Consider the following 6,972-nt stretch of genomic DNA (forward strand, 5'->3'; position numbering starts at 1 on the left):
TTTGCTGGGAGCTCACCTAGAATTTGGCTCCTGCCCCTCCAAGCACACGTGGTGACGACACGCCCACTTGATAACCATTGGAGTCACTTCTGCCTCCCTCAATATAGGCGAGCTTCCTATTAGCAGAGTCGGGTCAGCCCCGTCTCCCCGAGGTCCCCAGGGCCTGCAGTACCTGGCGCTGGGCAGACACTCAATAACCGTTGATGAATGAATGGATGAACAAAGAAACAAGCTTCGGGTAAACAGCCCCTTTCTGGCTACTTCCTTTTTTTAAATTTATTATTTTTTTAATTAAAAAAATTCTTTTTTGGCCTTGCCGTGCGGCGTGCAGGGTCATGTAGGATCATAGTTCCCCGACCAGGGATCGAACCCGGGCCCTTGGCAGTGAGAGCATGGTGTCCTAACCACTGGACGGCCAGGAAATTCCCCCCCCACACCTGTTTTTTTCTTAAAGTGTTAAGACACAGGGATGGAAGGTGCTGAAGACATGCTCCCTTTCTAGCTCCCAAAGCGCCCCTCCCCCCTTGCCAGGTAGGAGATTCTGCTGTCACCTCTGCAGGTGACCGCTGCCCTGACGGCTTAACAGAGGTGTGCTCTGCCAGCTCTGGGATTCAGTGTCGCTGGTGCCCACACCTGACCCCCTTATCACAGCCATATTTGTATAAATTCTCTGTGGTCAGAGCCTTGGGAAACCCTTGTGCAGAGGAGTCTTTGCTGCCTGCAAGAAAACCACACGAGGCAGTGCTGATGGTGGGAAGTTGGCTATGAGTGGTTAGAAAGGCAAGGGTCATTGTTCACATCTATGAACCCCTTGTCTTTACATGGGGGGCGTGAAGGTGGAAGTAAGGCACTGTGAGCCCCCATCATGACAACAGCTGGGAGCAGTGAAACCTGGCACAGGGTCCTCGCAGCCCCAGTCAGCCGTGTCCTCCATAGCCTGCCATGGGCAGTGGGAAGATGGCCCTGGGAAGCCAGGACCTCTGGGGGCTCTGGATATCCCTGCATTTGGGAGGCTGCACAGAGGGTGGCTGTGCAGTGCAACTGGGGTGACGGGAAAGCCTGCCACATCTGGGATGCAGGAGAGGACCTTGGACACAGAAATGTCATGTGATTTTTGCCTGACAGCCTCAGGCCATCTCTTTGGTGCTGGTACGCAGTTTTTTTCTTGCCAAACTATTCAAACACTGTTGGGCCAGGAGTGCCTCGTGGCACTGGCTTATGGCATTCAGTTTTATTTAGTTTGCTTTTTATAGCAGCAGAGCTTCTGCTCAGACTCTGTGCTCCATCACTCGTGGTGGATGGAGGGCTGGGGTCACAGATGGAGGGCTGGGGACCCAAGGACCTCACCTGGCTCACCGGAAGACCCCATCTTCCCAAGCCTCATCATGTTCTTGTCTAAAACATGCTTTGGGAAATCGAGAAACCTCTTATTAACTGGAGAAGATGAGAGCACAGAATCTGAGAGTGGGAAAGGGACCAGAGCTGGGCTTCTTGCTGGCAAAGCACCTGGATAGTGGGGCTTGCGGAGGCTTCCGGTCCCTGGGAAGGGCCTGGGCAGCCAGGATGCTAATGCTTTGCAGCAAGGACCCCTTTTACAGGGACGTCTGGCCACTCACTCCCGGGGACATCACCTGGGTGGCCAGCACTCCACCCCATGGGACAGCAGTACAGGCACAGGGATCCAGAGCCGAGGACCGAGCCACTCTGGGGTTGTGTCTTCAGAGGTACTGGGGGCCAGTGGCCTGGCCCAACCAGAGGGCAGGGAGCAGAATGAAGGGGGCAGGGCAGCAAAGCCTGGGCTCCCAGGTCCAGATTGAGGGTTTCATTGCCACCTAGAGTCAACCACAGAGGCACAGCCATCTCAGCGGCTTCCTCGGCTCACTTCCAGGCATGGGCTGCCCTGCTGGATGCAGTCCGTCCAGCAGCGGTCCTGACTGTGGGCTGTGGGCTCCAGGAGGGCCAGCCATTGAGAAATGAAGCCTTCATTGGCCAGCTACTGAGTTGCATTTGGGGTGGGGGAGGAGGGGGGTTGGCAGCCAACCTTCAGCTGTCCCCTTGGTGAGACACAAAGATGGAGGAAAAGCCTGATGGCTCTCCAAGAAGCAAGTCAGAGTCTAGGATGAGCGCCCTGGGAGAGCAGCTCCACCCTGCACCCCAGTATGTTCGTTCCACCTCCCTCCAGCTTTGCTTCGGTCCCAGCCCCCATTAGAGCCGGAAAGAACCCAAGCTGAAGGTGGGCTGGATCACAGCAGGCTGGGGGTGGGGAGACACTGGGAATTCCCAGGAGTCTCAGTCACTCCCACTCAGCGCTGCGTAGGGCTGAACGTGGCTCTTCCTCCTGATGGTTGTTCCTGCCGGGTCTCGCTCTCCTCTTCTGATTTTCCCTCCAAATGCAGTAGAACAACCCCGGAGGGTTGATGCTTTGTCAGAACTGAGACCCTCAGCCCTGCCCGTCCTTCCACCCAGCTGCTTACAGCTGGCCCTGCCCATCCCTGCTGACCCCCTACATGTGGAGAATGGGGCTTCCCTGCTCTTCAGGCCTGAGGCTGTGCTCCCTGCAGGCCCTGGCGCTCATGCACTTTCCCCAAACCAGGACGCCAGGTGTGGGTGAGCCCTGGGATGGGGGGACCTTGTCAGGAGGGACACCAGGGCAGCTTCTGCAGGTAGGACCCTTCCTCAGTGGACACTGGCTCATCCTCAGGGTTCTCATCCTCATTTTCTGAGAACAGGGGATGGGGTGTCCGTCTGAATCCTCAGGGTGATCTATGCACCAGGGTTCCCCTTCCTGCTTGGCCACCGAGCCAGGTTGGCCCACAAGGAGCTGAGATGGTGATGGCTGAGGTGGGTGGCTTTCTGCAGTCACCTCCATCACTGCCCTTCCTGGGGTGGGCAGGGGCAGGGGACAGGGAGGGGTGCTAAGGGGTTGGAGAGCACAGGCACAGGGGCGCCCAGGGTCTTCATTGCAGTGGGGACTGTCTTGTTGCCTCGAGACTCTGAATCTTCTCCTCGGAGGCCTTGTCAGGGAGCAGCACCTCCACAGTGTAGCTGACCCTCTTGGCATGCATGAGGCTGTAGGTGTTGTCAAAGCACAGGACGTCTGCAAGGATGGAGAAGTAAGCAAGCAAAGCGAGCCTGGCACATCTGCATGCCCAGTGCCCTTGGGAGTGGGCCGCCCAGAACTGTGGGTGGGGCTGGAGGGTCTGCCCCAGCCCATCACTCCCGACTATCTTCCTGCCACTCCTGTGTGAATGTCACTGACAGTGGGACACAACCACCCTTCAGTACCGATGAATCTGGACAGGGACTCAGCAGTCCCATTGTGGCCTGGCCTGAGTTACTTCCCCTCTCTCTGCATCTCAGTCTCCTCAGCCTCCAAATAGGGGCTCAAAGGGCTAGCTCTGGGAACCCCAGCCCAAATGAGCTGATAACCTTGGTCCTCAGAAACACAAGGGAGTGTTTGGCCCTGGGTTAATCGTTAAATTCATCCTGGCACTTCCCTGGTGGTGCAGTGTTTAAGAATCCGCCCGCCAGTGCAGGAGACACGGGTTCGAGCCCTGCCAGGAAGATCCCACATGCCGCGGAGCAACTAAGCCCATGAGCCACAACTACTGAGCCTGCGTGCCACAACTACTGAAGCCCATGTGCCTAGAGCCCATGCTCCGCAACAAGAGAAGCCACCACAATGAGAAGCCCGCGCACCACAGTGAAGAGTAGCCCCCACTTATTGCAACTAGAGAAAGCCCATGCACAGCAACAAAGACCCAATGCAGCCATAAATAAATAAATAAATTTATTTAAAAAAAATTCATCCTGATGTGATACTGCTAGTATACCCATTCCCCAAGTGAGGAAACTGAGGCTCAAACTGGTGACGTGACTCGCTCAGCCAAGATCTGGACCTAATTCTTGACCCCAGTTTTCTTGTAAGAGGACTTATTCCAAACCTGGCTAGAATATACACTCTTCCAGATGCAGAACCCTTTGAGCACAGGAATCAGGGCATCCATGGATGCTCCCCGTCACTTTCTCCATGCCATGGAGGTGTGTGACTCTCCCTGGAGCCCATGCTTGCCATGTGCAACCACAAGGGAAAGACCTTAAGGACCCTATGAGGAGCTCCTCACAGGCTAGAAAGGAAAACTCATGCCAGCTTCTGCCTCCCCCAGGTCATAGCTAAGGCCATGACCTGCCACACCAGCCTCCCTGCACTGGTCCAGCAGCCCTCACCTGCACTGCTCAGTATGGGAGCCACTAAGGCTTGAAATGTGGCCAGTGTGAATTGAGATCTGCTGTGAGTATGAGATACACGCAGGATTCTAAAGACAGTGCAGGGCTTCCCTGGTGGTGCAGTGGTTAAAAATCCGCCTGCCAATGCAGGGGACACAGGTTCGAGCCCTGGTCCGGGAAGATCCCACATCCCACATCCCACATGCCGCGGAGCAACTAAGCCTATGCGCCACAACTACTGAGCCTGTGCTCTAGAGCCTGCGAGCCACAGCTACTGAGTCTGCATGCTACAACTACTGAAGCCCGCTCACCTACAGCCTGTGCTCCGCAACAAGAGAAACCACTGCAATGAGAAGCCTGCGCACGACAACAAATAGTAGCCCCCGCTCGCCGCAACTAGAGAAAGCCTGTGTGCAGCAATGAAGACCCAACACAGCCATAAATAAATAAATAAATAAATAAATTTATTTAAAAAAATAATAAAGAGTGCAAAACAATCTCAGCGATCATTTTTATATTGATTACATCTTGCAGTGATACCAATTTGGCTCTGTCAGGTTAAATAAAATATATTATTGGGAATTCCCTGGTGGCCCGTTGGTTGGTACTCGGCACTTTCACTGCTGTGGCCAGGATTCAATCCCTGGTTGGGGAATTAAGATCCCGCAAGCCGTGCTGCATGGCCAAAAAATAAATAAATAAAATATATTATCAAAATTGATTTTACTTGCTTCTTTTCCCTGTTCTCACGTGGCTACTAGAAAATTTGAAATGACATATGTGGCTTGCATTTGTGGTTTGTGTTATGTTTCTATTGGACAGCGCCAGTGTGGACTCTGGCCACCAAGAGCCTCAGGTTTGAGAAGAGACCTGGGAGTGCAGAGCTCAGAGGGACCTCAGGGGCCTTGGGGGCTACCTCTCCTGGGGCAGAAGGAGAAATTGAGGCCGGTGTAGGGCTCTCTCCCCCACCTCACCTGGGCTAGCATCCTCTCCTGCGATGGGCTCAGCTCACCCTCTTGCCTGCTCATTCTCCCTACAGTGGTGGGTATGGGGTCCAGCTGGCTGGTCCCGAGTGCAGGCCCCACTCTGTGGCTCCCTGCAGGCCACCTATCTTCTGCCCAGCTGGTAGCCCCGCCCATGCCTACCACTGCCCAGAAGCCCCGCCTCTTCCTGCCAGGCTTCTTGTCCCTACATGGCAAGGTCCATTCCTTGCTGGGTGCCTAAGGCACCAAACCTTGACCTGACTGGCCCAGATTCAAATCCTCATGTGTGAAACGAGGACAGCGATGCTTGCCCCACAGCATGTTGAATGTGACCGCCTGTTGTCACGCGCACGGGGCTGCTCTCTACCCTGCCTCTCAGTCCCCACCCTCTACTCCTGCAGTCTCATCAGATGCTTCCTTGAGCCAGGAAGGCCACCACTCACACCCAACAGAGGTCTGAAACCACTGTCATTGTGCCCTGACATGTCCCAGGCTCCAATTACCACCCCACGTGTCAGGAACAACTGCCCATGATTCATCACAGCCTTTAGGGCATGTGGCATCGGGGGTGAGGAGAGACTTCCCAGACCCAGACCCAGCAGGTGGATGTGCAACCCTGAGCTGGACCACACCTAGCCTTCAGGTGAGGGGTGACAGGAGGCTCCTGGCTACAGTCAGCTCCCCCACCCCTGGACAAGCAGAAAGCCAGAGTACAAGATGAGGACACGTGGGATCATGCTGCATGAACGGGACCTGCACACAATAGGTACTTGTCTGAGATAAGCACTCCAGTGTAAGGAGCTTATTCCGGAGGTGATCCGGGGAAACACAAATAGGAGAGTGAGGAAGTGAGACAGAGGTGGGGAGGTGGCTGTACAGGGAAGTAATCAAGAAAATAAGGACAAGTCGATCCCAATGGGGATAATGGGTGACAGTGTGGAACGCTCACCTCAGAGTCCCGCCCAGGGTCTGAGGGTCTTTAGACACCTTTGCTTGAGGGCTGCTCCAGGGGCTGACAATTCTGCTGGCACCTGTGGCCCTGGAGGCTGGATGAAGAAAGGCCTTGGGGGATGGTGAGGTTGAGGGGATAAGGGCAGGGGACACGGGCAGGGCGCCAGCAGCTTCACCTCTAATCTGGGACCACGTGTTGGGCTTTGTGCCTGCTTCTCAGCCAAAGGCATCCCTGCTCTGTGAACCCTTACTGTTCCTCCCGGAGCCTGGAAGACGGAAGTGGAGTGCCCGAGCCATGCAGCGGTTGGGTGACAATCAGGACTGTCTGAACTTGGAGCTTCCTCAGGACTCTGTCTCTCACATGCCGGCACCAGGCACAGCACACACCTGGGGTGCCTCGCTGAGCCCGAGATGCTCCCTCCTTGGCCTTGCACGGGAGTAACTGGAGTGGATCTGCCTCTCCTGTAGGGCGAGGTCTCCCTAGAACCCCACAGACCCATAAGCTAGAGCTTCAGCCACAAGGGGCAAGTGTGGGCCACCCTCCTCTGCTCCTTCCCTAGCCCAGGCCCCCATCCCTCTCCCTGGTTCCCCACCCCAGCACCTCTGAAGCCCACCTTTGAGTAGTCCTGCGCCTCCTCCAAAAGCCTCACTTGGCTCCTTGTCACTCTCAGGAGAAACTGCAAATTCCTTAGTCTAGAGCGCAAGAAGATCGCTTGCTGTCCTTGCTGAGCGGATTTCTCCTGCTCTCCTCCTTATTCCAGCCCCCTTGCCTCTCCACTATTACCTGTCCAGCTTTTTCTTATGCTGTTCC

The sequence above is a fragment of the Mesoplodon bidens genome (genome assembly GCF_964165515.1).
Source record: "Mesoplodon bidens genome assembly, chromosome: 13".
NCBI classification, from domain to species: Eukaryota; Metazoa; Chordata; class Mammalia; order Artiodactyla; family Ziphiidae; genus Mesoplodon; species Mesoplodon bidens.